Below are 27,444 nucleotides of genomic sequence, written 5' to 3' on the forward strand. Positions count from 1 at the left end.
CAATGTGTTCTGCTTCAATTTGACTCATTTTACAAAGATGCTTATTTCTTGAGTGAATATGCAGTTCTACTCAAGAGTAAGCAACTAAGCGAAATAAAGCCATGGAACGCTTATTTGCCTTCTATCTATGCATTCTGACACTCCACCAATGTGTTCTGCTTCAATTTGACTCATTTCACAAAGATGCTTAATTCTGGCGTGAACATGCAGTTCTACTCAAGAGTAAGCAACTAAGCGAAATAAAGCGATAGAACGCTTATTCGCCTTCTATCTGTGCATTCTGACACTCCAACAATGTTTTCTGCTTCAATTTGACTCATTTTACAAAGATGCTTATTCCTGGAGTGAACAAGCAGTTCTACTCAAGAATAAGCAACTAAGCGAAATAAAACCATGGAACGCTTATTTGCCTTCTATCTATGCATTATGATACTCCAACAATGTGTTCTGCTTCAATTTGACTCATTTTACAAAGATGCTTATTTCTGGAGTGAACATGCAGTTCTACTCAAGAGTAAGCAACTAAGCGAAATAAAGCCATGGAACGCTTATTTGCCTTCTATCTATGCATTCTGACACTCCAACAATGTGTTCTGCTTCAAATTGACTCATTTCACAAAGATGCTTAATTCTGGCGTGAACATGCAGTTCTACTCAAGAGTAAGCAACTAAGCGAAATAAAGCGATAGAACGCTTATTTGCCTTCTATCTATGCATTATGACACTCCAACAATGTGTTCTGCTTCAATTTGGCTCATTTTACAAAGATGCTTATTTCTGGCGTGAACATGCAGTTCAACTCAACAGTAAGCCACTAAGCGAAATAAAGCCATGGAACGTTTATTCGCCTTCTATCTATGCATTCTGACACTCCACCAATGTGTTCTGCTTCAATTTGACTCATTTCACAAAGATGCTTAATTCTGGCGTGAACATGCAGTTCTACTCAAGAGCAAGCAACTAAGCGAAATAAAGCGATAGAACGCTTACTTGCCTTCTATCTATGCATTCTGACACTCCACCAATGTGTTCTGCTTCAATTTTACTCATTTTACAAAGATGCTTATTTCTTGAGTGAATATGCAGTTCTACTCAAGAGTAAGCAACTAAGCGAAATAAAGCCATGGAACGCTTATTTGCCTTCTATCTATGCATTCTGACACTCCAACAATGTTTTCTGCTTCAATTTGGCTCATTTTACGAAGGTGATTATTTCTGGCGTGAACATGCAGTTCTACTCAAGAGTAAGCAACTAAGCGAAATAAAGCCATGGAACGCTTATTTGCCTTCTATCTATGCATTCTGACACTCCACCAATGTGTTCTGCTTCAATTTGACTCATTTCACAAAGATGCTTAATTCTGGCGTGAACATGCAGTTCTACTCAAGAGTAAGCAACTAAGCGAAATAAAGCGATAGAACGCTTATTCGCCTTCTATCTGTGCATTCTGACACTCCAACAATGTTTTCTGCTTCAATTTGACTCATTTTACAAAGATGCTTATTCCTGGAGTGAACAAGCAGTTCTACTCAAGAATAAGCAACTAAGCGAAATAAAACCATGGAACGCTTATTTGCCTTCTATCTATGCATTATGATACTCCAACAATGTGTTCTGCTTCAATTTGACTCATTTTACAAAGATGCTTATTTCTGGAGTGAACATGCAGTTCTACTCAAGAGTAAGCAACTAAGCGAAATAAAGCCATGGAACGCTTATTTGCCTTCTATATATGCATTCTGACACTCCACCAATGTGTTCTGCTTCAATTTGACTCATTTCACAAAGATGCTTAATTCTGGCGTGAACATGCAGTTCTACTCAAGAGCAAGCAACTAAGCGAAATAAAGCGATAGAACGCTTATTTGCCTTCTATCTATGCATTCTGACACTCCACCAATGTGTTCTGCTTCAATTTGTCTCATTTTACAAAGATGCTTATTTCTTGAGTGAATATGCAGTTCTACTCAAGAGTAAGCAACTAAGCGAAATAAAGCCATGGAACGCTTATTTGCCTTCTATCTATGCATTCTGACACTCCACCAATGTGTTCTGCTTCAATTTGACTCATTTTACAAAGATGCTTATTTCTTGAGTGAATATGCAGTTCTACTCAAGAGTAAGCAACTAAACGAAATAAAGCCATGGAACGCTTATTTGCCTTCTATCTATGCATTCTGACACTCCAACAATGTTTTCTACTTCAATTTGGCTCATTTTACAAAGATGCTTATTTCTGGTGTGAACATGCAGTTCTACTCAAGAGTAAGCAACTAAGCGAAATAAAGCCATGGAACGCTTATTTGCCTTCTATCTATGCATTCTGACACTCCAACAATGTTTTCTGCTTCAATTTGGCTCATTTTACAAAGATGCTTATTTCTGGTGTGAACATGCAGTTCTACTCAAGAGTAAGCAACTAAGCGAAATAAAGCCATGGAAAGCTTATTTGCCTTCTATCTATGCATTCTGACACTCCACCAATGTGTTCTGCTTCAATTTGACTCATTTCACAAAGATGCTTAATTCTGGCGTGAACATGCAGTTCTACTCAAGAGTAAGCAACTAAGCGAAATAAATCGATTGAACGCTTATTTGCCTTCTATCTGTGCATTCTGACACTCCAAGGATGTTTTCTGCTTCAATTTGACTCATTTTACAAAGATGCTTATTCCTGGAGTGAACAAGCAGTTCTACTCAAGAGTAAGCAACTAAGCGAAATAAAGCCATGGAACGCTTATTTGCCTTCTATCTATGCATTCTGACACTCCACCAATGTGTTCTGCTTCAATTTGACTCATTTTACAAAGATGCTTATTTCTTGAGTGAATATGCAGTTCTACTCAAGAGTAAGCAACTAAGCGAAATAAAGCCATGGAACGCTTATTTGCCTTCTATCTATGCATTATGATACTCCAACAATGTGTTCTGCTTCAATTTGACTCATTTTACAAAGATGCTTATTTCTGGAGTGAACATGCAGTTCTACTCAAGAGTAAACAACTAAGCGAAATAAAGCCATGGAACGCTTATTTGACTTCTATCTGTGCATTCTGACACTCCACCAATGTGTTCTGCTTCAATTTGACTCATTTTACAAAGATGCTTAATTCTGGCATGAACATGCAGTTCTACTCAAGAGTAAGCAACTAAGCGAAATAAAGCGATAGAACGCTTATTTGCCTTCTATCTGTGCATTCTGACACTCCAGCAATGTGTTCTGCTTCAATTTGACTCATTTCACAAAGATGCTTAATTCTGGCGTGAACATGCAGTTCTACTCAAGAGTTAGCAACTAAGCGAAATCAAGCCATGGAACGCTTATTTGCCTTCTACCTGTGCATTCTGACACTCCAAGAATGTTTTCTGCTTCAATTTGACTCATTTTACAAAGATGCTTATTTCTTGAGTGAATATGCAGTTCTACTCAAGAGTAAGCAACTAAGCGAAATAAAGCCATGGAACGCTTATTTGCCTTCTATCTATGCATTCTGACACTCCAACAATGTGTTCTGCTTCAAATTGACTCATTTCACAAAGATGCTTAATTCTGGCGTGAACATGCAGTTCTACTCAAGAGTAAGCAACTAAGCGAAATAAAGCGATAGAACGCTTATTTGCCTTCTATCTATGCATTATGACACTCCAACAATGTGTTCTGCTTCAATTTGGCTCATTTTACAAAGATGCTTATTTCTGGCGTGAACATGCAGTTCTACTCAAGAGTAAGCCACTAAGCGAAATAAAGCCATGGAACGTTTATTCGCCTTCTATCTATGCATTCTGACACTCCACCAATGTGTTCTGCTTCAATTTGACTCATTTCACAAAGATGCTTAATTCTGGCGTGAACATGCAGTTCTACTCAAGAGCAAGCAACTAAGCGAAATAAAGCGATAGAACGCTTATTTGCCTTCTATCTATGCATTATGACACTCCAACAATGTGTTCTGCTTCAATTTGATTCATTTTACAAAGATGCTTATTTCTTGAGTGAATATGCAGTTCTACTCAAGAGTAAGCAACTAAGCGAAATAAAGCGATAGAACGCTTATTTGCCTTCTATCTGTGCATTCTGACACTCCAAGGATGTTTTCTGCTTCAATTTGACTCATTTTACAAAGATGCTTATTCCTGGAGTGAACAAGCAGTTCTACTCAAGAATAAGCAACTAAGCGAACTCAAGCCATGGAACGCTTATTTGCCTTCTATGTATGCATTCTGACACTACACCAATGTGTTCTGCTTCAATTTGACTCATTTTACAAAGATGCTTATTTCTTGAGTGAATATGCAGTTCTACTCAAGAGTAAGCAACTAAGCGAAATAAAGCCATGGAACGCTTATTTGCCTTCTATCTATGCATTCTGACACTCCAACAATGTTTTCTACTTCAATTTGGCTCATTTTACAAAGATGCTTATTTCTGGTGTGAACATGCAGTTCTACTCAAGAGTAAGCAACTAAGCGAAATAAAGCCATGGAACGCTTATTTGCCTTCTATCTATGCATTCTGACACTCCACCAATGTGTTCTGCTTCAATTTGACTCATTTCACAAAGATGCTTAATTCTGGCGTGAACATGCAGTTCTACTCAAGAGTAAGCAACTAAGCGAAATAAAGCGATAGAACGCTTATTCGCCTTCTATCTGTGCATTCTGACACTCCAACAATGTTTTCTGCTTCAATTTGACTCATTTTACAAAGATGCTTATTCCTGGAGTGAACAAGCAGTTCTACTCAAGAATAAGCAACTAAGCGAAATAAAGCCATGGAACGCTTATCTGCCTTCTATCTATGCATTCTGACACTCCATCAATGTTTTCTACTTCAATTTGGCTCATTTTACAAAGATGCTTATTTCTGGCGTAAACATGCAGTTCTACTCAAGAGTAAGCCACTAAGCGAAATAAAGCCATGGAACGTTTATTCGCCTTCTATCTATGCATTCTGACACTCCACCAATGTGTTCTGCTTCAAATTGACTCATTTCACAAAGATGCTTAATTCTGGCGTGAACATGCAGTTCTACTCAAGAGTAAGCAACTAAGCGAAATAAAGCGATAGAACGCTTATTTGCCTTCTATCTATGCATTATGACACTCCAACAATGTGTTCTGCTTCAATTTGGCTCATTTTACAAAGATGCTTATTTCTGGCGTGAACATGCAGTTCTACTCAAGAGTAAGCCACTAAGCGAAATAAAGCCATGGAACGTTTATTCGCCTTCTATCTATGCATTCGGACACTCCACCAATGTGTTCTGCTTCAATTTGACTCATTTCACAAAGATGCTTAATTCTGGCGTGAACATGCAGTTCTACTCAAGAGCAAGCAACTAAGCGAAATAAAGCGATAGAACGCTTATTTGCCTTCTATCTATGCATTATGACACTCCAACAATGTGTTCTGCTTCAATTTGACTCATTTTACAAAGATGCTTATTTCTTGAGTGAATATGCAGTTCTACTCAAGAGTAAGCAACTAAGCGAAATAAAGCGATAGAACGCTTATTTGCCTTCTATCTGTGCATTCTGACACTCCAACAATGTTTTCTACTTCAATTTGGATCATTTTACAAAGATGCTTATTTCTGGCGTAAACATGCAGTTCTACTCAAGAGTAAGCCACTAAGCGAAATAAAGCCATGGAACGTTTATTCGCCTTCTATCTATGCATTCTGACACTCCACCAATGTGTTCTGCTTCAATTTGACTCATTTCACAAAGATGCTTAATTCTGGCGTGAACATGCAGTTCTACTCAAGAGCAAGCAACTAAGCGAAATAAAGCGATAGAACGCTTACTTGCCTTCTATCTATGCATTCTGACACTCCACCAATGTGTTCTGCTTCAATTTGACTCATTTTACAAAGATGCTTATTTCTTGAGTGAATATGCAGTTCTACTCAAGAGTAAGCAACTAAGCGAAATAAAGCCATGGAACGCTTATTTGCCTTCTATCTATGCATTCTGACACTCCACCAATGTGTTCTGCTTCAATTTGACTCATTTCACAAAGATGCTTAATTCTGGCGTGAACATGCAGTTCTACTCAAGAGTAAGCAACTAAGCGAAATAAAGCGATAGAACGCTTATTCGCCTTCTATCTGTGCATTCTGACACTCCAACAATGTTTTCTGCTTCAATTTGACTCATTTTACAAAGATGCTTATTCCTGGAGTGAACAAGCAGTTCTACTCAAGAATAAGCAACTAAGCGAAATAAAACCATGGAACGCTTATTTGCCTTCTATCTATGCATTATGATACTCCAACAATGTGTTCTGCTTCAATTTGACTCATTTTACAAAGATGCTTATTTCTGGAGTGAACATGCAGTTCTACTCAAGAGTAAGCAACTAAGCGAAATAAAGCCATGGAACGCTTATTTGCCTTCTATCTATGCATTCTGACACTCCAACAATGTGTTCTGCTTCAAATTGACTCATTTCACAAAGATGCTTAATTCTGGCGTGAACATGCAGTTCTACTCAAGAGTAAGCAACTAAGCGAAATAAAGCGATAGAACGCTTATTTGCCTTCTATCTATGCATTATGACACTCCAACAATGTGTTCTGCTTCAATTTGGCTCATTTTACAAAGATGCTTATTTCTGGCGTGAACATGCAGTTCAACTCAACAGTAAGCCACTAAGCGAAATAAAGCCATGGAACGTTTATTCGCCTTCTATCTATGCATTCTGACACTCCACCAATGTGTTCTGCTTCAATTTGACTCATTTCACAAAGATGCTTAATTCTGGCGTGAACATGCAGTTCTACTCAAGAGCAAGCAACTAAGCGAAATAAAGCGATAGAACGCTTACTTGCCTTCTATCTATGCATTCTGACACTCCACCAATGTGTTCTGCTTCAATTTGACTCATTTTACAAAGATGCTTATTTCTTGAGTGAATATGCAGTTCTACTCAAGAGTAAGCAACTAAGCGAAATAAAGCCATGGAACGCTTATTTGCCTTCTATCTATGCATTCTGACACTCCAACAATGTTTTCTGCTTCAATTTGGCTCATTTTACGAAGGTGATTATTTCTGGCGTGAACATGCAGTTCTACTCAAGAGTAAGCAACTAAGCGAAATAAAGCCATGGAACGCTTATTTGCCTTCTATCTATGCATTCTGACACTCCACCAATGTGTTCTGCTTCAATTTGACTCATTTCACAAAGATGCTTAATTCTGGCGTGAACATGCAGTTCTACTCAAGAGTAAGCAACTAAGCGAAATAAAGCGATAGAACGCTTATTCGCCTTCTATCTGTGCATTCTGACACTCCAACAATGTTTTCTGCTTCAATTTGACTCATTTTACAAAGATGCTTATTCCTGGAGTGAACAAGCAGTTCTACTCAAGAATAAGCAACTAAGCGAAATAAAACCATGGAACGCTTATTTGCCTTCTATCTATGCATTATGATACTCCAACAATGTGTTCTGCTTCAATTTGACTCATTTTACAAAGATGCTTATTTCTGGAGTGAACATGCAGTTCTACTCAAGAGTAAGCAACTAAGCGAAATAAAGCCATGGAACGCTTATTTGCCTTCTATATATGCATTCTGACACTCCACCAATGTGTTCTGCTTCAATTTGACTCATTTCACAAAGATGCTTAATTCTGGCGTGAACATGCAGTTCTACTCAAGAGCAAGCAACTAAGCGAAATAAAGCGATAGAACGCTTATTTGCCTTCTATCTATGCATTCTGACACTCCACCAATGTGTTCTGCTTCAATTTGTCTCATTTTACAAAGATGCTTATTTCTTGAGTGAATATGCAGTTCTACTCAAGAGTAAGCAACTAAGCGAAATAAAGCCATGGAACGCTTATTTGCCTTCTATCTATGCATTCTGACACTCCACCAATGTGTTCTGCTTCAATTTGACTCATTTCACAAAGATGCTTAATTCTGGCGTGAACATGCAGTTCTACTCAAGAGCAAGCAACTAAGCGAAATAAAACCATGGAACGCTTATTTGCCTTCTATCTATGCATTATGATACTCCAACAATGTGTTCTGCTTCAATTTGACTCATTTTACAAAGATGCTTATTTCTGGAGTGAACATGCAGTTCTACTCAAGAGTAAGCAACTAAGCGAAATAAAGCGAAAGAACGCTTATTTGCCTTCTATCTGTGCATTCTGACACTCCAACAATGTGTTGTGCTTCAATTTGACTCATTTTACAAAGATGCTTATTTCTGGAGTGAACATGGAGTTCTACTGAAGAGTAAGCAACTGAGCGAAATAAAGCCATGGAACGCTTATTTGCCTTCTATCTATGCATTCTGACACTCCAGCAATGTGTTCTGCTTCAATTTGACTCATTTCACAAAGATGCTTAATTCTGGCGTGAACATGCAGTTCTACTCAAGAGTTAGCAACTAAGCGAAATCAAGCCATGGAACGCTTATTTGCCTTCTATCTGTGCATTCTGACACTCCAACAATGTGTTCTGCTTCAATTTGACTCATTTCACAAAGGTGCTTAATTCTGGCGTGAACATGCAGTTCTACTCAAGAGTTAGCAACTAAGCGAAATCAAGCCATGGAACGCTTATTTGCCTTCTATCTATGCATTCTGACACTCCAAGAATGTTTTCTGCTTCAATTTGACTCATTTTACAAAGATGCTTATTTCTTGAGTGAATATGCAGTTCTACTCAAGAGTAAGCAACTAAGCGAAATAAAGCCATGGAACGCTTATTTGCCTTCTATCTATGCATTCTGACACTCCAACAATGTTTTCTACTTCAATTTGGCTCATTTTACAAAGATGCTTATTTCTGGCGTAAACATGCAGTTCTACTCAAGAGTAAGCCACTAAGCGAAATAAAGCGATAGAACGCTTACTTGCCTTCTATCTATGCATTCTGACACTCCACCAATGTGTTCTGCTTCAATTTGACTCATTTCACAAAGATGCTTAATTCTGGCGTGAACATGCAGTTCTACTCAAGAGTAAGCAACTAAGCGAAATAAAGCGATAGAACGCTTATTTGCCTTCTATCTGTGCATTCTGACACTCCAACAATGTGTTCTGCTTCAATTTGACTCATTTTACAAAGATGCTTATTTCTGGAGTGAACATGGAGTTCTACTCAAGAGTAAGCAACTGAGCGAAATAAAGCCATGGAACGCTTATTTGCCTTCTATCTATGCATTCTGACACTCCAGCAATGTGTTCTGCTTCAATTTGACACATTTCACAAAGATGCTTAATTCTGGCGTGAACATGCAGTTCTACTCAAGAGTTAGCAACTAAGCGAAATAAAGCGATAGAACGCTTATTTGCCTTCTATCTGTGCATTCTGACACTCCAACAATGTGTTCTGCTTCAATTTGACTCATTTCACAAAGATGCTTAATTCTGGCGTGAACATGCAGTTCTACTCAAGAGTTAGCAACTAAGCGAAATCAAGCCATGGAACGCTTATTTGCCTTCTATCTGTGCATTCTGACACTCCAAGAATGTTTTCTGCTTCAATTTGACTCATTTTACAAAGATGCTTAATTCTGGCGTGAACATGCAGTTCTACTCAAGAGTTAGCAACTAAGCGAAATAAAGCCATGGAACGCTTATTTGCCTTCTATCTATGCATTCTGACACTCCAACAATGTTTTCTACTTCAATTTGGCTCATTTTACAAAGATGCTTATTTCTGGCGTGAACATGCAGTTCTACTCAAGAGTAAGCCACTAAGCGAAATAAAGCCATGGAACGTTTATTCGCCTTCTATCTATGCATTCTGACACTCCACCAATGTGTTCTGCTTCAATTTGACTCATTTCACAAAGATGCTTAATTCTGGCGTGAACATGCAGTTCTACTCAAGAGCAAGCAACTAAGCGAAATAAAGCGATAGAACGCTTATTTGCCTTCTATCTATGCATTCTGACACTCCACCAATGTGTTCTGCTTCAATTTGACTCATTTTACAAAGATGCTTATTTCTTGAGTGAATATGCAGTTCTACTCAAGAGTAAGCAACTAAGCGAAATAAAGCCATGGAATGCTTATTTGCCTTCTATCTATGCATTATGATACTCCAACAATTTGTTCTGCTTCAATTTGACTCATTTCACAAAGATGCTTATTTCTGGAGTGAACATGCAGTTCTACTCAAGAGTAAGCAACTAAGCGAAATAAAGCCATGGAACGCTTATTTGCCTTCTATCTATGCATTCTGACACTCTAACAATGTTTTCTGCTTCAATTTGGCTCATTTTACAAACATGCTTATTCCTGGAGTGAACAAGCAGTTCTACTCAAGAATAAGCAACTAAGCGAAATAAAACCATGGAACGCTTATTTGCCTTCTATCTATGCATTCTGACACTCCACCAATGTGTTCTGCTTCAATTTGACTCATTTCACAAAGATGCTTAATTCTGGCGTGAACATGCAGTTCTACTCAAGAGTAAGCAACTAAGCGAAATAAAGCGATAGAACGCTTATTTGCCTTCTATCTATGCATTCTGACACGCCAACAATGTGTTCTGCTTCAATTTGACTCATTTTACAAAGATGCTTATTTCTGGAGTGAACATGGAGTTCTACTCAAGAGTAAGCAATTGAGCGAAATAAAGCCATGGAACGCTTATTTGCCTTCTATCTATGCATTCTGACACTCCAGCAATGTGTTCTGCTTCAATTTGACTCATTTCACAAAGATGCTTAATTCTGGCGTGAACATGCAGTTCTACTCAAGAGTTAGCAACTAAGCGAAATCAAGCCATGGAACGCTTATTTGCCTTCTATCTGTGCATTCTGACACTCCAAGAATGTTTTCTGCTTCAATTTCACTCATTTTACAAAGATGCTTATTCCTGGAGTGAACAAGCAGTTCTACTCAAGAGTAAGCCACTAAGCGAAATAAAGCCATGGAACGTTTATTCGCCTTCTATCTATGCATTCTGACACTCCACCAATGTGTTCTGCTTCAATTTGACTCATTTCACAAAGATGCTTAATTCTGGCGTGAACATGCAGTTCTACTCAAGAGCAAGCAACTAAGCGAAATAAAGCGATAGAACGCTTATTTGCCTTCTATCTATGCATTCTGACACTCCACCAATGTGTTCTGCTTCAATTTGACTCATTTTACAAAGATGCTTATTTCTTGAGTGAATATGCAGTTCTACTCAAGAGTAAGCAACTAAGCGAAATAAAGCCATGGAACGCTTATTTGCCTTCTATCTGTGCATTCTGACACTCCAAGAATGTTTTCTGCTTCAATTTGACTCATTTTACAAAGATGCTTATTTCTTGAGTGAATATGCAGTTCTACTCAAGAGTAAGCCACTAAGCGAAATAAAGCCATGGAACGCTTATTTGCCTTCTATCTATGCATTCTGACACTCCAACAATGTCTTCTACTTCAATTTGGCTCATTTTACAAAGATGCTTATTTCTGGCGTGAACATGCAGTTCTACTCAAGAGTAAGCCACTAAGCGAAATAAAGCCATGGAACGTTTATTCGCCTTCTATCTATGCATTATGATACTCCAACAATGTGTTCTGCTTCAATTTGACTCATTTTACAAAGATGCTTATTTCTGGAGTGAACATGCAGTTCTACTCAAGAGTAAGCAACTAAGCGAAATAAAGCCATGGAACGCTTATTTGCCTTCTATCTATGCATTCTGACACTCCAACAATGTTTTCTGCTTCAATTTGGCTCATTTTACAAACATGCTTATTCCTGGAGTGAACAAGCAGTTCTACTCAAGAATAAGCAACTAAGCGAAATAAAGCCATGGAACGCTTATTTGCCTTCTATCTATGCATTCTGACACTCCACCAATGTGTTCTGCTTCAATTTGACTCATTTCACAAAGATGCTTAATTCTGGCGTGAACATGCAGTTCTACTCAAGAGTAAGCAACTAAGCGAAATAAAGCGATAGAACACTTATTTGCCTTCTATCTGTGCATTCTGACACACCAACAATGTGTTCTGCTTCAATTTGACTCATTTTACAAAGATGCTTATTTCTGGAGTGAACATGGAGTTCTACTCAAGAGTAAGCAACTGAGCGAAATAAAGCCATGGAACGCTTATTCGCCTTCTATCTATGCATTATGATACTCCAAGAATGTTTTCTGCTTCAATTTGACTCATTTTACAAAGATGCTTATTCCTGGAGTGAACAAGCAGTTCTACTCAAGAATAAGGAACTAAGCGAAATAAAGCCATGGAACGCTTATTTGCCTTCTATCTATGCATTATGACACTCCAACAATGTGTTCTGCTTCAATTTGACTCATTTTACAAAGATGCTTATTTCTGGAGTGAACATGCAGTTCTACTCAAGAGTAAGCAACTAAGCGAAATAAAGCCATGGAACGCTTATTTGCCTTATATCTATGCATTCTGACACTCCAACAATGTTTTCTGCTTCAATGTGGCTCATTTCACAAAGATCCTTATTTCTGGCGTGAACATGCAGTTCTACTCAAGAGTAAGCAACTAAGCGAAATAAAGCCATGGAACGCTTATTTGCCTTCTATCTATGCATTCTGACACTCCACCAATGTGTTCTGCTTCAATTTGACTCATTTTACAAAGATGCTTATTTCTTGAGTGAATATGCAGTTCTACTCAAGAGTAAGCAACTAAGCGAAATAAAGCCATGGAATGCTTATTTGCCTTCTATCTATGCATTATGATACTCCAACAATTTGTTCTGCTTCAATTTGACTCATTTCACAAAGATGCTTATTTCTGGAGTGAACATGCAGTTCTACTCAAGAATAAGCAACTAAGCGAAATAAAGCCATGGAACGCTTATTTGCCTTCTATCTATGCATTCTGACACTCCACCAATGTGTTCTGCTTCAATTTGACTCATTTCACAAAGATGCTTAATTCTGGCGTGAACATGCAGTTCTACTCAAGAGTAAGCAACTAAGCGAAATAAAGCGATAGAACGCTTATTCGCCTTCTATCTGTGCATTCTGACACGCCAACAATGTGTTCTGCTTCAATTTGACTCATTTTACAAAGATGCTTATTTCTGGAGTGAACATGGAGTTCTACTCAAGAGTAAGCAATTGAGCGAAATAAAGCCATGGAACGCTTATTTGCCTTCTATCTATGCATTCTGACACTCCAGCAATGTGTTCTGCTTCAATTTGACTCATTTCACAAAGATGCTTATTTCTGGAGTGAACATGCAGTTCTACTCAAGAGTTAGCAACTAAGCGAAATCAAGCCATGGAACGCTTATTTGCCTTCTATCTGTGCATTCTGACACTCCAAGAATGTTTTCTGCTTCAATTTCACTCATTTTACAAAGATGCTTATTCCTGGAGTGAACAAGCAGTTCTACTCAAGAGTAAGCCACTAAGCGAAATAAAGCCATGGAACGTTTATTCGCCTTCTATCTATGCATTCTGACACTCCACCAATGTGTTCTGCTTCAATTTGACTCATTTCACAAAGATGCTTAATTCTGGCGTGAACATGCAGTTCTACTCAAGAGCAAGCAACTAAGCGAAATAAAGCGATAGAACGCTTATTTGCCTTCTTTCTATGCATTCTGACACTCCACCAATGTGTTCTGCTTCAATTTGACTCATTTTACAAAGATGCTTATTTCTTGAGTGAATATGCAGTTCTACTCAAGAGTAAGCAACTAAGCGAAATAAAGCCATGGAACGCTTATTTGCCTTCTATCTATGCATTCTGACACTCTAACAATGTTTTCTGCTTCAATTTGGCTCATTTTACAAACATGCTTATTCCTGGAGTGAACAAGCAGTTCTACTCAAGAATAAGCAACTAAGCGAAATAAAGCCATGGAACGCTTATTTGCCTTCTATCTATGCATTCTGACACTCCACCAATGTGTTCTGCTTCAATTTGACTCATTTCACAAAGATGCTTAATTCTGGCGTGAACATGCAGTTCTACTCAAGAGTAAGCAACTAAGCGAAATAAAGCCATGGAACGCTTATTTGCCTTCTATCTATGCATTATGATACTCCAACAATTTGTTCTGCTTCAATTTGACTCATTTTACAAAGATGCTTATTTCTGGAGTGAACATGCAGTTCTACTCAAGAGTAAGCAACTAAGCGAAATAAAGCCATGGAACGCTTATTTGCCTTCTATCTATGCATTCTGACACTCTAACAATGTTTTCTGCTTCAATTTGGCTCATTTTACAAACATGCTTATTCCTGGAGTGAACAAGCAGTTCTACTCAAGAATAAGCAACTAAGCGAAATAAAGCCATGGAACGCTTATTTGCCTTCTATCTATGCATTCTGACACTCCACCAATGTGTTCTGCTTCAATTTGACTCATTTCACAAAGATGCTTAATTCTGGCGTGAACATGCAGTTCTACTCAAGAGTAAGCAACTAAGCGAAATAAAGCGATAGAACACTTATTTGCCTTCTATCTGTGCATTCTGACACACCAACAATGTGTTCTGCTTCAATTTGACTCATTTTACAAAGATGCTTATTTCTGGAGTGAACATGGAGTTCTACTCAAGAGTAAGCAACTGAGCGAAATAAAGCCATGGAACGCTTATTTGCCTTCTATCTATGCATTCTGACAATCCACCAATGTGTTCTGCTTCAATTTGACTCATTTCACAAAGATGCTTAATTCTGGCGTGAACATGCAGTTCTACTCAAGAGTTAGCAACTAAGCGAAATCAATCCATGGAACGCTTATTTGCCTTCTATCTGTGCATTCTGACACTCCAAGAATGTTTTCTGCTTCAATTTGACTCATTTTACAAAGATGCTTATTCCTGGAGTGAACAAGCAGTTCTACTCAAGAATAAGGAACTAAGCGAAATAAAGCCATGGAACGCTTATTTGCCTTCTATCTATGCATTATGACACTCCAACAATGTGTTCTGCTTCAATTTGACTCATTTTACAAAGATGCTTATTTCTGGAGTGAACATGCAGTTCTACTCAAGAGTAAGCAACTAAGCGAAATAAAGCCATGGAACGCTTATTTGCCTTATATCTATGCATTCTGACACTCCAACAATGTTTTCTGCTTCAATGTGGCTCATTTCACAAAGATCCTTATTTCTGGCGTGAACATGCAGTTCTACTCAAGAGTAAGCAACTAAGCGAAATAAAGCCATGGAACGCTTATTTGCCTTCTATCTATGCATTCTGACACTCCAACAATGTGTTCTGCTTCAATTTGATTCATTTTACAAAGATGCTTATTTCTTGAGTGAATATGCAGTTCTACTCAAGAGTAAGCCACTAAGCGAAATAAAGCCATGGAACGCTTATTTGCCTTCTATCTAGGCATTCTGACACTCCACCAATGTGTTCTGCTTCAATTTGACTCATTTCACAAAGATGCTTAATTCTGGCGTGAACATGCAGTTCTACTCAAGAGTAAGCAACTAAGCGAAATAAAGCGATAGAACGCTTATTTGCCTTCTATCTGTGCATTCTGACACTCCAAGGATGTTTTCTGCTTCAATTTGACTCATTTTACAAAGATGCTTATTCCTGGAGTGAACAAGCAGTTCTACTCAAGAATAAGCAACTAAGCGAAATAAAGCCATGGAACGCTTATTTGCCTTCTATATATGCATTCTGACACTCCACCAATGTGTTCTGCTTCAATTTGACTCATTTTACAAAGATGCTTATTTCTTGAGTGAATATGCAGTTCTACTCAAGAGTAAGCAACTAAGCGAAATAAAGCCATGGAACGCTTATTTGCCTTCTATCTATGCATTCTGACACTCCAACAATATTTTCTACTTCAATTTGGCTCATTTTACAAAGATGCTTAATTCTGGCGTGAACATGCAGTTCTACTCAAGAGTAAGCAACTAAGCGAAATAAAGCGATAGAACGCTTATTCGCCTTCTATCTGTGCATTCTGACACTCCAACAATGTTTACTGCTTCAATTTGACTCATTTTACAAAGATGCTTATTCCTGGAGTGAACAAGCAGTTCTACTCAAGAGTAAGCAACTAAGCGAAATAAAGCCATGGAACGCTTATTTGCCTTCTATCTATGCATTCTGACACTCCAACAATGTTTTCTGCTTCAATTTGGCTCATTTTACAAACATGCTTATTCCTGGAGTGAACAAGCAGTTCTACTCAAGAATAAGCCACTAAGCGAAATAAAGCCATGGAACAATTATTTGACTTCTATCTGTGCATTCTGACACTCCACCAATGTGTTCTGCTTCAATTTGACTCATTTCACAAAGATGCTTAATTCTGGCGTGAACATGCAGTTCTACTCAAGAGTAAGCAACTAAGCGAAATAAAGCGATAGAACGCTTATTTGCCTTCTATCTGTGCATTCTGACACTCCAACAATGTGTTCTGCTTCAATTTGACTCATTTCACAAAGATGCTTAATTCTGGCGTGAACATGCAGTTCTACTCAAGAGTAAGCAACTAAGCGAAATAAAGCCATGGAACGCTTATTTGCCTTCTATCTATGCATTCTGACACTCCAACAATGTCTTCTACTTAAATTTGGCTCATTTTACAAAGATGCTTATTTCTGGCGTGAACATGCAGTTCTACTCAAGAGTAAGCCACTAAGCGAAATAAAGCCATGGAACGTTTATTCGCCTTCTATCTATGCATTATGATACTCCAACAATGTGTTCTGCTTCAATTTGACTCATTTTACAAAGATGCTTATTTCTGGAGTGAACATGCAGTTCTACTCAAGAGTAAGCAACTAAGCGAAATAAAGCCATGGAACGCTTATTTGCCTTCTATCTATGCATTCTGACACTCCAACAATGTTTTCTGCTTCAATTTGGCTCATTTTACAAACATGCTTATTCCTGGAGTGAACAAGCAGTTCTACTCAAGAATAAGCAACTAAGCGAAATAAAACCATGGAACGCTTATTTGACTTCTACCTGTGCATTCTGACACTCCACCAATGTGTTCTGCTTCAATTTGACTCATTTCACAAAGATGCTTAATTCTGGCGTGAACATGCAGTTCTACTCAAGAGTAAGCAACTAAGCGAAATAAAGCGATAGAACGCTTATTTGCCTTCTATCTGTGCATTCTGACACTCCAACAATGTGTTCTGCTTCAATTTGACTCATTTTACAAAGATGCTTATTTCTGGAGTGAACATGGAGTTCTACTCAAGAGTAAGCAACTGAGCGAAATAAAGCCATGGAACGCTTATTTGCCTTCTATCTATGCATTCTGACACTCAAGCAATGTGTTCTGCTTCAATTTGACTCATTTCACAAAGATGCTTAATTCTGGCGTGAACATGCAGTTCTACTCAAGAGTTAGCAACTAAGCGAAATCAAGCCATGGAACGCTTATTTGCCTTCTATCTGTGCATTCTGACACTCCAAGAATGTTTTCTGCTTCAATTTGACTCATTTTACAAAGATGCTTATTCCTGGAGTGAACAAGCAGTTCTACTCAAGAATAAGCAACTAAGCGAAATAAAGCCATGGAACGCTTATTTGACTTCTATCTGTGCATTCTGACACTCCACCAATGTTTTCTGCTTCAATTTGACTCATTTTACAAAGATGCTTATTTCTTGAGTGAATATGCAGTTCTACTCAAGAGTAAGCAACTAAGCGAAATAAAGCCATGGAACGCTTATTTGCCTTCTATCTATGCATTCTGACACTCCAACAATGTTTTCTACTTCAATTTGGCTCATTTTACAAAGATGCTTATTTCTGGCGTGAACATGCAGTTCTACTCAAGAGTAAGCCACTAAGCGAAATAAAGCCATGGAACGTTTATTCGCCTTCTATCTATGCATTCTGACACTCCACCAATGTGTTCTGCTTCAATTTGACTCATTTCACAAAGATGCTTAATTCTGGCGTGAACATGCAGTTCTACTCAAGAGCAAGCAACTAAGCGAAATAAAGCGATAGAACGCTTATTTGCCTTCTATCTATGCATTCTGACACTCCACCAATGTGTTCTGCTTCAATTTGACTCATTTTACAAAGATGCTTATTTCTTGAGTGAATATGCAGTTCTACTCAAGAGTAAGCAACTAAGTGAAATAAAGCCATGGAATGCTTATTTGCCTTCTATCTATGCATTATGATACTCCAACAATTTGTTCTGCTTCAATTTGACTCATTTTACAAAGATGCTTATTTCTGGAGTGAACATGCAGTTCTACTCAAGAGTAAGCAACTAAGCGAAATAAAGCCATGGAACGCTTATTTTCCTTCTATCTATGCATTCTGACACTCTAACAATGTTTTCTGCTTCAATTTGGCTCATTTTACAAACATGCTTATTCCTGGAGTGAACAAGCAGTTCTACTCAAGAATAAGCAACTAAGCGAAATAAAGCCATGGAACGCTTATTTGCCTTCTATCTATGCATTCTGACACTCCACCAATGTGTTCTGCTTCAATTTGACTCATTTCACAAAGATGCTTAATTCTGGCGTGAACATGCAGTTCTACTCAAGAGTAAGCAACTGAGCGAAATAAAGCCATGGAACGCTTATTTGCCTTCTATCTATGCATTCTGACACTCCAGCAATGTGTTCTGCTTCAATTTGACTCATTTCACAAAGATGCTTAATTCTGGCGTGAACATGCAGTTCTACTCAAGAGTTAGCAACTGAGCGAAATAAAGCCATGGAACGCTTATTTGCCTTCTATCTATGCATTCTGACACTCCAACAATGTTTTCTGCTTCAATTTGGCTCATTTTACAAACATGCTTATTCCTGGAGTGAACAAGCAGTTCTACTCAAGAATAAGCCACTAAGCGAAATAAAGCCATGGAACAATTATTTGACTTCTATCTGTGCATTCTGACACTCCACCAATGTGTTCTGCTTCAATTTGACTCATTTCACAAAGATGCTTAATTCTGGCGTGAACATGCAGTTCTACTCAAGAGTAAGCAACTAAGCGAAATAAAGCGATAGAACGCTTATTTGCCTTCTATCTGTGCATTCTGACACTCCAACAATGTGTTCTGCTTCAATTTGACTCATTTCACAAAGATGCTTAATTCTGGCGTGAACATGCAGTTCTACTCAAGAGTAAGCAACTAAGCGAAATAAAGCCATGGAACGCTTATTTGCCTTCTATCTATGCATTCTGACACTCCAACAATGTCTTCTACTTAAATTTGGCTCATTTTACAAAGATGCTTATTTCTGGCGTGAACATGCAGTTCTACTCAAGAGTAAGCCACTAAGCGAAATAAAGCCATGGAACGTTTATTCGCCTTCTATCTATGCATTATGATACTCCAACAATGTGTTCTGCTTCAATTTGACTCATTTTACAAAGATGCTTATTTCTGGAGTGAACATGCAGTTCTACTCAAGAGTAAGCAACTAAGCGAAATAAAGCCATGGAACGCTTATTTGCCTTCTATCTATGCATTCTGACACTCCAACAATGTTTTCTGCTTCAATTTGGCTCATTTTACAAACATGCTTATTCCTGGAGTGAACAAGCAGTTCTACTCAAGAATAAGCAAGTAAGCGAAATAAAACCATGGAACGCTTATTTGACTTCTACCTGTGCATTCTGACACTCCACCAATGTGTTCTGCTTCAATTTGACTCATTTCACAAAGATGCTTAATTCTGGCGTGAACATGCAGTTCTACTCAAGAGTAAGCAACTAAGCGAAATAAAGCGATAGAACGCTTATTTGCCTTCTATCTGTGCATTCTGACACTCCAACAATGTGTTCTGCTTCAATTTGACTCATTTTACAAAGATGCTTATTTCTGGAGTGAACATGGAGTTCTACTCAAGAGTAAGCAACTGAGCGAAATAAAGCCATGGAACGCTTATTTGCCTTCTATCTATGCATTCTGACACTCAAGCAATGTGTTCTGCTTCAATTTGACTCATTTCACAAAGATGCTTAATTCTGGCGTGAACATGCAGTTCTACTCAAGAGTTAGCAACTAAGCGAAATCAAGCCATGGAACGCTTATTTGCCTTCTATCTGTGCATTCTGACACTCCAAGAATGTTTTCTGCTTCAATTTGACTCATTTTACAAAGATGCTTATTCCTGGAGTGAACAAGCAGTTCTACTCAAGAATAAGCAACTAAGCGAAATAAAGCCATGGAACGCTTATTTGACTTCTATCTGTGCATTCTGACACTCCACCAATGTTTTCTGCTTCAATTTGACTCATTTTACAAAGATGCTTATTTCTTGAGTGAATATGCAGTTCTACTCAAGAGTAAGCAACTAAGCGAAATAAAGCCATGGAACGCTTATTTGCCTTCTATCTATGCATTCTGACACTCCAACAATGTTTTCTACTTCAATTTGGCTCATTTTACAAAGATGCTTATTTCTGGCGTGAACATGCAGTTCTACTCAAGAGTAAGCCACTAAGCGAAATAAAGCCATGGAACGTTTATTCGCCTTCTATCTATGCATTCTGACACTCCACCAATGTGTTCTGCTTCAATTTGACTCATTTCACAAAGATGCTTAATTCTGGCGTGAACATGCAGTTCTACTCAAGAGCAAGCAACTAAGCGAAATAAAGCGATAGAACGCTTATTTGCCTTCTATCTATGCATTCTGACACTCCACCAATGTGTTCTGCTTCAATTTGACTCATTTTACAAAGATGCTTATTTCTTGAGTGAATATGCAGTTCTACTCAAGAGTAAGCAACTAAGTGAAATAAAGCCATGGAATGCTTATTTGCCTTCTATCTATGCATTATGATACTCCAACAATTTGTTCTGCTTCAATTTGACTCATTTTACAAAGATGCTTATTTCTGGAGTGAACATGCAGTTCTACTCAAGAGTAAGCAACTAAGCGAAATAAAGCCATGGAACGCTTATTTTCCTTCTATCTATGCATTCTGACACTCTAACAATGTTTTCTGCTTCAATTTGGCTCATTTTACAAACATGCTTATTCCTGGAGTGAACAAGCAGTTCTACTCAAGAATAAGCAACTAAGCGAAATAAAGCCATGGAACGCTTATTTGCCTTCTATCTATGCATTCTGACACTCCACCAATGTGTTCTGCTTCAATTTGACTCATTTCACAAAGATGCTTAATTCTGGCGTGAACATGCAGTTCTACTCAAGAGTAAGCAACTGAGCGAAATAAAGCCATGGAACGCTTATTTGCCTTCTATCTATGCATTCTGACACTCCAGCAATGTGTTCTGCTTCAATTTGACTCATTTCACAAAGATGCTTAATTCTGGCGTGAACATGCAGTTCTACTCAAGAGTTAGCAACTGAGCGAAATAAAGCCATGGAACGCTTATTTGCCTTCTATCTATGCATTCTGACACTCCACCAATGTGTTCTGCTTCAATTTGACTCATTTCACAAAGATGCTTAATTCTGGCGTGAACATGCAGTTCTACTCAAGAGTTAGCAACTAAGCGAAATCAATCCATGGAACGCTTATTTGCCTTCTATCTGTGCATTCTGACACTCCAAGAATGTTTTCTGCTTCAATTTGACTCATTTTACAAAGATGCTTATTCCTGGAGTGAACAAGCAGTTCTACTCAAGAATAAGGAACTAAGCGAAATAAAGCCATGGAACGCTTATTTGCCTTCTATCTATGCATTATGACACTCCAACAATGTGTTCTGCTTTAATTTGACTCATTTTACAAAGATGCTTATTTCTGGAGTGAACATGCAGTTCTACTCAAGAGTAAGCAACTAAGCGAAATAAAGCCATGGAACGCTTATTTGCCTTATATCTATGCATTCTGACACTCCAACAATGTTTTCTGCTTCAATGTGGCTCATTTCACAAAGATCCTTATTTCTGGCGTGAACATGCAGTTCTACTCAAGAGTAAGCAACTAAGCGAAATAAAGCCATGGAACGCTTATTTGCCTTCTATCTATGCATTCTGACACTCCAACAATGTGTTCTGCTTCAATTTGATTCATTTTACAAAGATGCTTAATTCTGGCGTGAACATGCAGTTCTACTCAAGAGCAAGCAACTAAGCGAAATAAAGCGATAGAACGCTTATTTGCCTTCTATCTATGCATTCTGACACTCCACCAATGTGTTCTGCTTCAATTTGACTCATTTTACAAAGATGCTTATTTCTTGAGTGAATATGCAGTTCTACTCAAGAGTAAGCAACTAAGCGAAATAAAGCCATGGAATGCTTATTTGCCTTCTATCTATGCATTATGATACTCCAACAATTTGTTCTGCTTCAATTTGACTCATTTCACAAAGATGCTTATTTCTGGAGTGAACATGCAGTTCTACTCAAGAGTAAGGAACTAAGCGAAATAAAGCCATGGAACGCTTATTTGCCTTCTATCTATGCATTCTGACACTCTAACAATGTTTTCTGCTTCAATTTGGCTCATTTTACAAACATGCTTATTCCTGGAGTGAACAAGCAGTTCTACTCAAGAATAAGCAACTAAGCGAAATAAAGCCATGGAACGCTTATTTGCCTTCTATCTATGCATTCTGACACTCCACCAATGTGTTCTGCTTCAATTTGACTCATTTCACAAAGATGCTTAATTCTGGCGTGAACATGCAGTTCTACTCAAGAGTAAGCAACTAAGCGAAATAAAGCGATAGAACGCTTATTCGCCTTCTATCTGTGCATTCTGACACGCCAACAATGTGTTCTGCTTCAATTTGACTCATTTTACAAAGATGCTTATTTCTGGAGTGAACATGGAGTTCTACTCAAGAGTAAGCAATTGAGCGAAATAAAGCCATGGAACGCTTATTTGCCTTCTATCTATGCATTCTGACACTCCAGCAATGTGTTCTGCTTCAATTTGACTCATTTCACAAAGATGCTTAATTCTGGCGTGAACATGCAGTTCTACTCAAGAGTTAGCAACTAAGCGAAATCAAGCCATGGAACGCTTATTTGCCTTCTATCTGTGCATTCTGACACTCCAAGAATGTTTTCTGCTTCAATTTCACTCATTTTACAAAGATGCTTATTCCTGGAGTGAACAAGCAGTTCTACTCAAGAGTAAGACACTAAGCGAAATAAAGCCATGGAACGTTTATTCGCCTTCTATCTATGCATTCTGACACTCCACCAATGTGTTCTGCTTCAATTTGACTCATTTCACAAAGATGCTTAATTCTGGCGTGAACATGCAGTTCTACTCAAGAGCAAGCAACTAAGCGAAATAAAGCGATAGAACGCTTATTTGCCTTCTATCTATGCATTCTGACACTCCACCAATGTGTTCTGCTTCAATTTGACTCATTTTACAAAGATGCTTATTTCTTGAGTGAATATGCAGTTCTACTCAAGAGTAAGCAACTAAGCGAAATAAAGCCATGGAACGCTTATTTGCCTTCTATCTATGCATTCTGACACTCTAACAATGTTTTCTGCTTCAATTTGGCTCATTTTACAAACATGCTTATTCCTGGAGTGAACAAGCAGTTCTACTCAAGAATAAGCAACTAAGCGAAATAAAGCCATGGAACGCTTATTTGCCTTCTATCTATGCATTCTGACACTCCACCAATGTGTTCTGCTTCAATTTGACTCATTTCACAAAGATGCTTAATTCTGGCGTGAACATGCAGTTCTACTCAAGAGTAAGCAACTAAGCGAAATAAAGCCATGGAACGCTTATTTGCCTTCTATCTATGCATTATGATACTCCAACAATTTGTTCTGCTTCAATTTGACTCATTTTACAAAGATGCTTATTTCTGGAGTGAACATGCAGTTCTACTCAAGAGTAAGCAACTAAGCGAAATAAAGCCATGGAACGCTTATTTGCCTTCTATCTATGCATTCTGACACTCTAACAATGTTTTCTGCTTCAATTTGGCTCATTTTACAAACATGCTTATTCCTGGAGTGAACAAGCAGTTCTACTCAAGAATAAGCAACTAAGCGAAATAAAGCCAGGGAACGCTTATTTGCCTTCTATCTATGCATTCTGACACTCCACCAATGTGTTCTGCTTCAATTTGACTCATTTCACAAAGATGCTTAATTCTGGCGTGAACATGCAGTTCTACTCAAGAGTAAGCAACTAAGCGAAATAAAGCGATAGAACACTTATTTGCCTTCTATCTGTGCATTCTGACACACCAACAATGTGTTCTGCTTCAATTTGACTCATTTTACAAAGATGCTTATTTCTGGAGTGAACATGGAGTTCTACTCAAGAGTAAGCAACTGAGCGAAATAAAGCCATGGAACGCTTATTTGCCTTCTATCTATGCATTCTGACACTCCACCAATGTGTTCTGCTTCAATTTGACTCATTTCACAAAGATGCTTAATTCTGGCGTGAACATGCAGTTCTACTCAAGAGTTAGCAACTAAGCGAAATCAATCCATGGAACGCTTATTTGCCTTCTATCTGTGCATTCTGACACTCCAAGAATGTTTTCTGCTTCAATTTGACTCATTTTACAAAGATGCTTATTCCTGGAGTGAACAAGCAGTTCTACTCAAGAATAAGGAACTAAGCGAAATAAAGCCATGGAACGCTTATTTGCCTTCTATCTATGCATTATGACACTCCAACAATGTGTTCTGCTTCAATTTGACTCATTTTACAAAGATGCTTATTTCTGGAGTGAACATGCAGTTCTACTCAAGAGTAAGCAACTAAGCGAAATAAAGCCATGGAACGCTTATTTGCCTTATATCTATGCATTCTGACACTCCAACAATGTTTTCTGCTTCAATGTGGCTCATTTCACAAAGATCCTTATTTCTGGCGTGAACATGCAGTTCTACTCAAGAGTAAGCAACTAAGCGAAATAAAGCCATGGAACGCTTATTTGCCTTCTATCTAGGCATTCTGACACTCCACCAATGTGTTCTGCTTCAATTTGACTCATTTCACAAAGATGCTTAATTCTGGCGTGAACATGCAGTTCTACTCAAGAGTAAGCAACTAAGCGAAATAAAGCGATAGAACGCTTATTTGCCTTCTATCTGTGCATTCTGACACTCCAAGGATGTTTTCTGCTTCAATTTGACTCATTTTACAAAGATGCTTATTCCTGGAGTGAACAAGCAGTTCTACTCAAGAATAAGCAACTAAGCGAAATAAAGCCATGGAACGCTTATTTGCCTTCTATATATGCATTCTGACACTCCACCAATGTGTTCTGCTTCAATTTGACTCATTTTACAAAGATGCTTATTTCTTGAGTGAATATGCAGTTCTACTCAAGAGTAAGCAACTAAGCGAAATAAAGCCATGGAACGCTTATTTGCCTTCTATCTATGCATTCTGACACTCCACCAATGTGTTCTGCTTCAATTTGACTCATTTCACAAAGATGCTTAATTCTGGCGTGAACATGCAGTTCTACTCAAGAGTTAGCAACTAAGCGAAATCAATCCATGGAACGCTTATTTGCCTTCTATCTGTGCATTCTGACACTCCAAGAATGTTTTCTGCTTCAATTTGACTCATTTTACAAAGATGCTTATTTCTGGAGTGAACAAGCAGTTCTACTCAAGAATAAGGAACTAAGCGAAATAAAGCCATGGAACGCTTATTTGCCTTCTATCTATGCATTCTGACACTCCAACAATGTTTTCTGCTTCAATTTGGCTCATTTTACAAACATGCTTATTCCTGGAGTGAACAAGCAGTTCTACTCAAGAGTAAGCAACTAAGCGAAATAAAGCCATGGAACGCTTATTTGCCTTCTATCTATGCATTCTGACACTCCAACAATATTTTCTACTTCAATTTGGCTCATTTTACAAAGATGCTTAATTCTGGCGTGAACATGCAGTTCTACTCAAGAGTAAGCAACTAAGCGAAATAAAGCCATGGAACGCTTATTTGCCTTCTATCTATGCATTCTGACACTCCAACAATGTTTTCTGCTTCAATTTGGCTCATTTTACAAACATGCTTATTCCTGGAGTGAACAAGCAGTTCTACTCAAGAATAAGCAACTAAGCGAAATAAAGCCATGGAACAATTATTTGACTTCTATCTGTGCATTCTGACACTCCACCAATGTGTTCTGCTTCAATTTGACTCATTTCACAAAGATGCTTAATTCTGGCGTGAACATGCAGTTCTACTCAAGAGTAAGCAACTAAGCGAAATAAAGCGATAGAACGCTTATTTGCCTTCTATCTGTGCATTCTGACACTCCAACAATGTGTTCTGCTTCAATTTGACTCATTTCACAAAGATGCTTAATTCTGGCGTGAACATGCAGTTCTACTCAAGAGTTAGCAACTAAGCGAAATCAAGCCATGGAACGCTTATTTGCCTTCTATCTGTGCATTCTGACACTCCAAGAATGTTTTCTGCTTCAATTTGACTCATTTTACAAAGATGCTTATTTCTTGAGTGAATATGCAGTTCTACTCAAGAGTAAGCAACTAAGCGAAATAAAGCCATGGAACGCTTATTTGCCTTCTATCTATGCATTCTGACACTCCAACAATGTCTTCTACTTCAATTTGGCTCATTTTACAAAGATGCTTATTTCTGGCGTGAACATGCAGTTCTACTCAAGAGTAAGCCACTAAGCGAAATAAAGCCATGGAACGTTTATTCGCCTTCTATCTATGCATTATGATACTCCAACAATGTGTTCTGCTTCAATTTGACTCATTTTACAAAGATGCTTATTTCTGGAGTGAACATGCAGTTCTACTCAAGAGTAAGCAACTAAGCGAAATAAAGCCATGGAACGCTTATTTGCCTTCTATCTATGCATTCTGACACTCCAACAATGTTTTCTGCTTCAATTTGGCTCATTTTACAAACATGCTTATTCCTGGAGTGAACAAGCAGTTCTACTCAAGAATAAGCAACTAAGCGAAATAAAGCCATGGAACGCTTATTTGACTTCTACCTGTGCATTCTGACACTCCACCAATGTGTTCTGCTTCAATTTGACTCATTTCACAAAGATGCTTAATTCTGGCGTGAACATGCAGTTCTACTCAAGAGTAAGCAACTAAGCGAAATAAAGCGATAGAATGCTTATTTGCCTTCTATCTGTGCATTCTGACACTCCAACAATGTGTTCTGCTTCAATTTGACTCATTTTACAAAGATGCTTATTTCTGGAGTGAACATGGAGTTCTACTCAAGAGTAAGCAACTGAGCGAAATAAAGCCATGGAACGCTTATTTGCCTTCTATCTATGCATTCTGACACTCAAGCAATGTGTTCTGCTTCAATTTGACTCATTTCACAAAGATGCTTAATTCTGGCGTGAACATGCAGTTCTACTCAAGAGTTAGCAACTAAGCGAAATCAAGCCATGGAACGCTTATTTGCCTTCTATCTGTGCATTCTGACACTCCAAGAATGTTTTCTGCTTCAATTTGACTCATTTTACAAAGATGCTTATTCCTGGAGTGAACAAGCAGTTCTACTCAAGAATAAGCAACTAAGCGAAATAAAGCCATGGAACGCTTATTTGACTTCTATCTGTGCATTCTGACACT

The sequence above is a fragment of the Zootoca vivipara genome, chromosome 4 (assembly GCF_965207765.1).
Source record: "Zootoca vivipara chromosome 4, rZooViv2.hap1.1, whole genome shotgun sequence".
Classification (NCBI taxonomy): domain Eukaryota; kingdom Metazoa; phylum Chordata; class Lepidosauria; order Squamata; family Lacertidae; genus Zootoca; species Zootoca vivipara.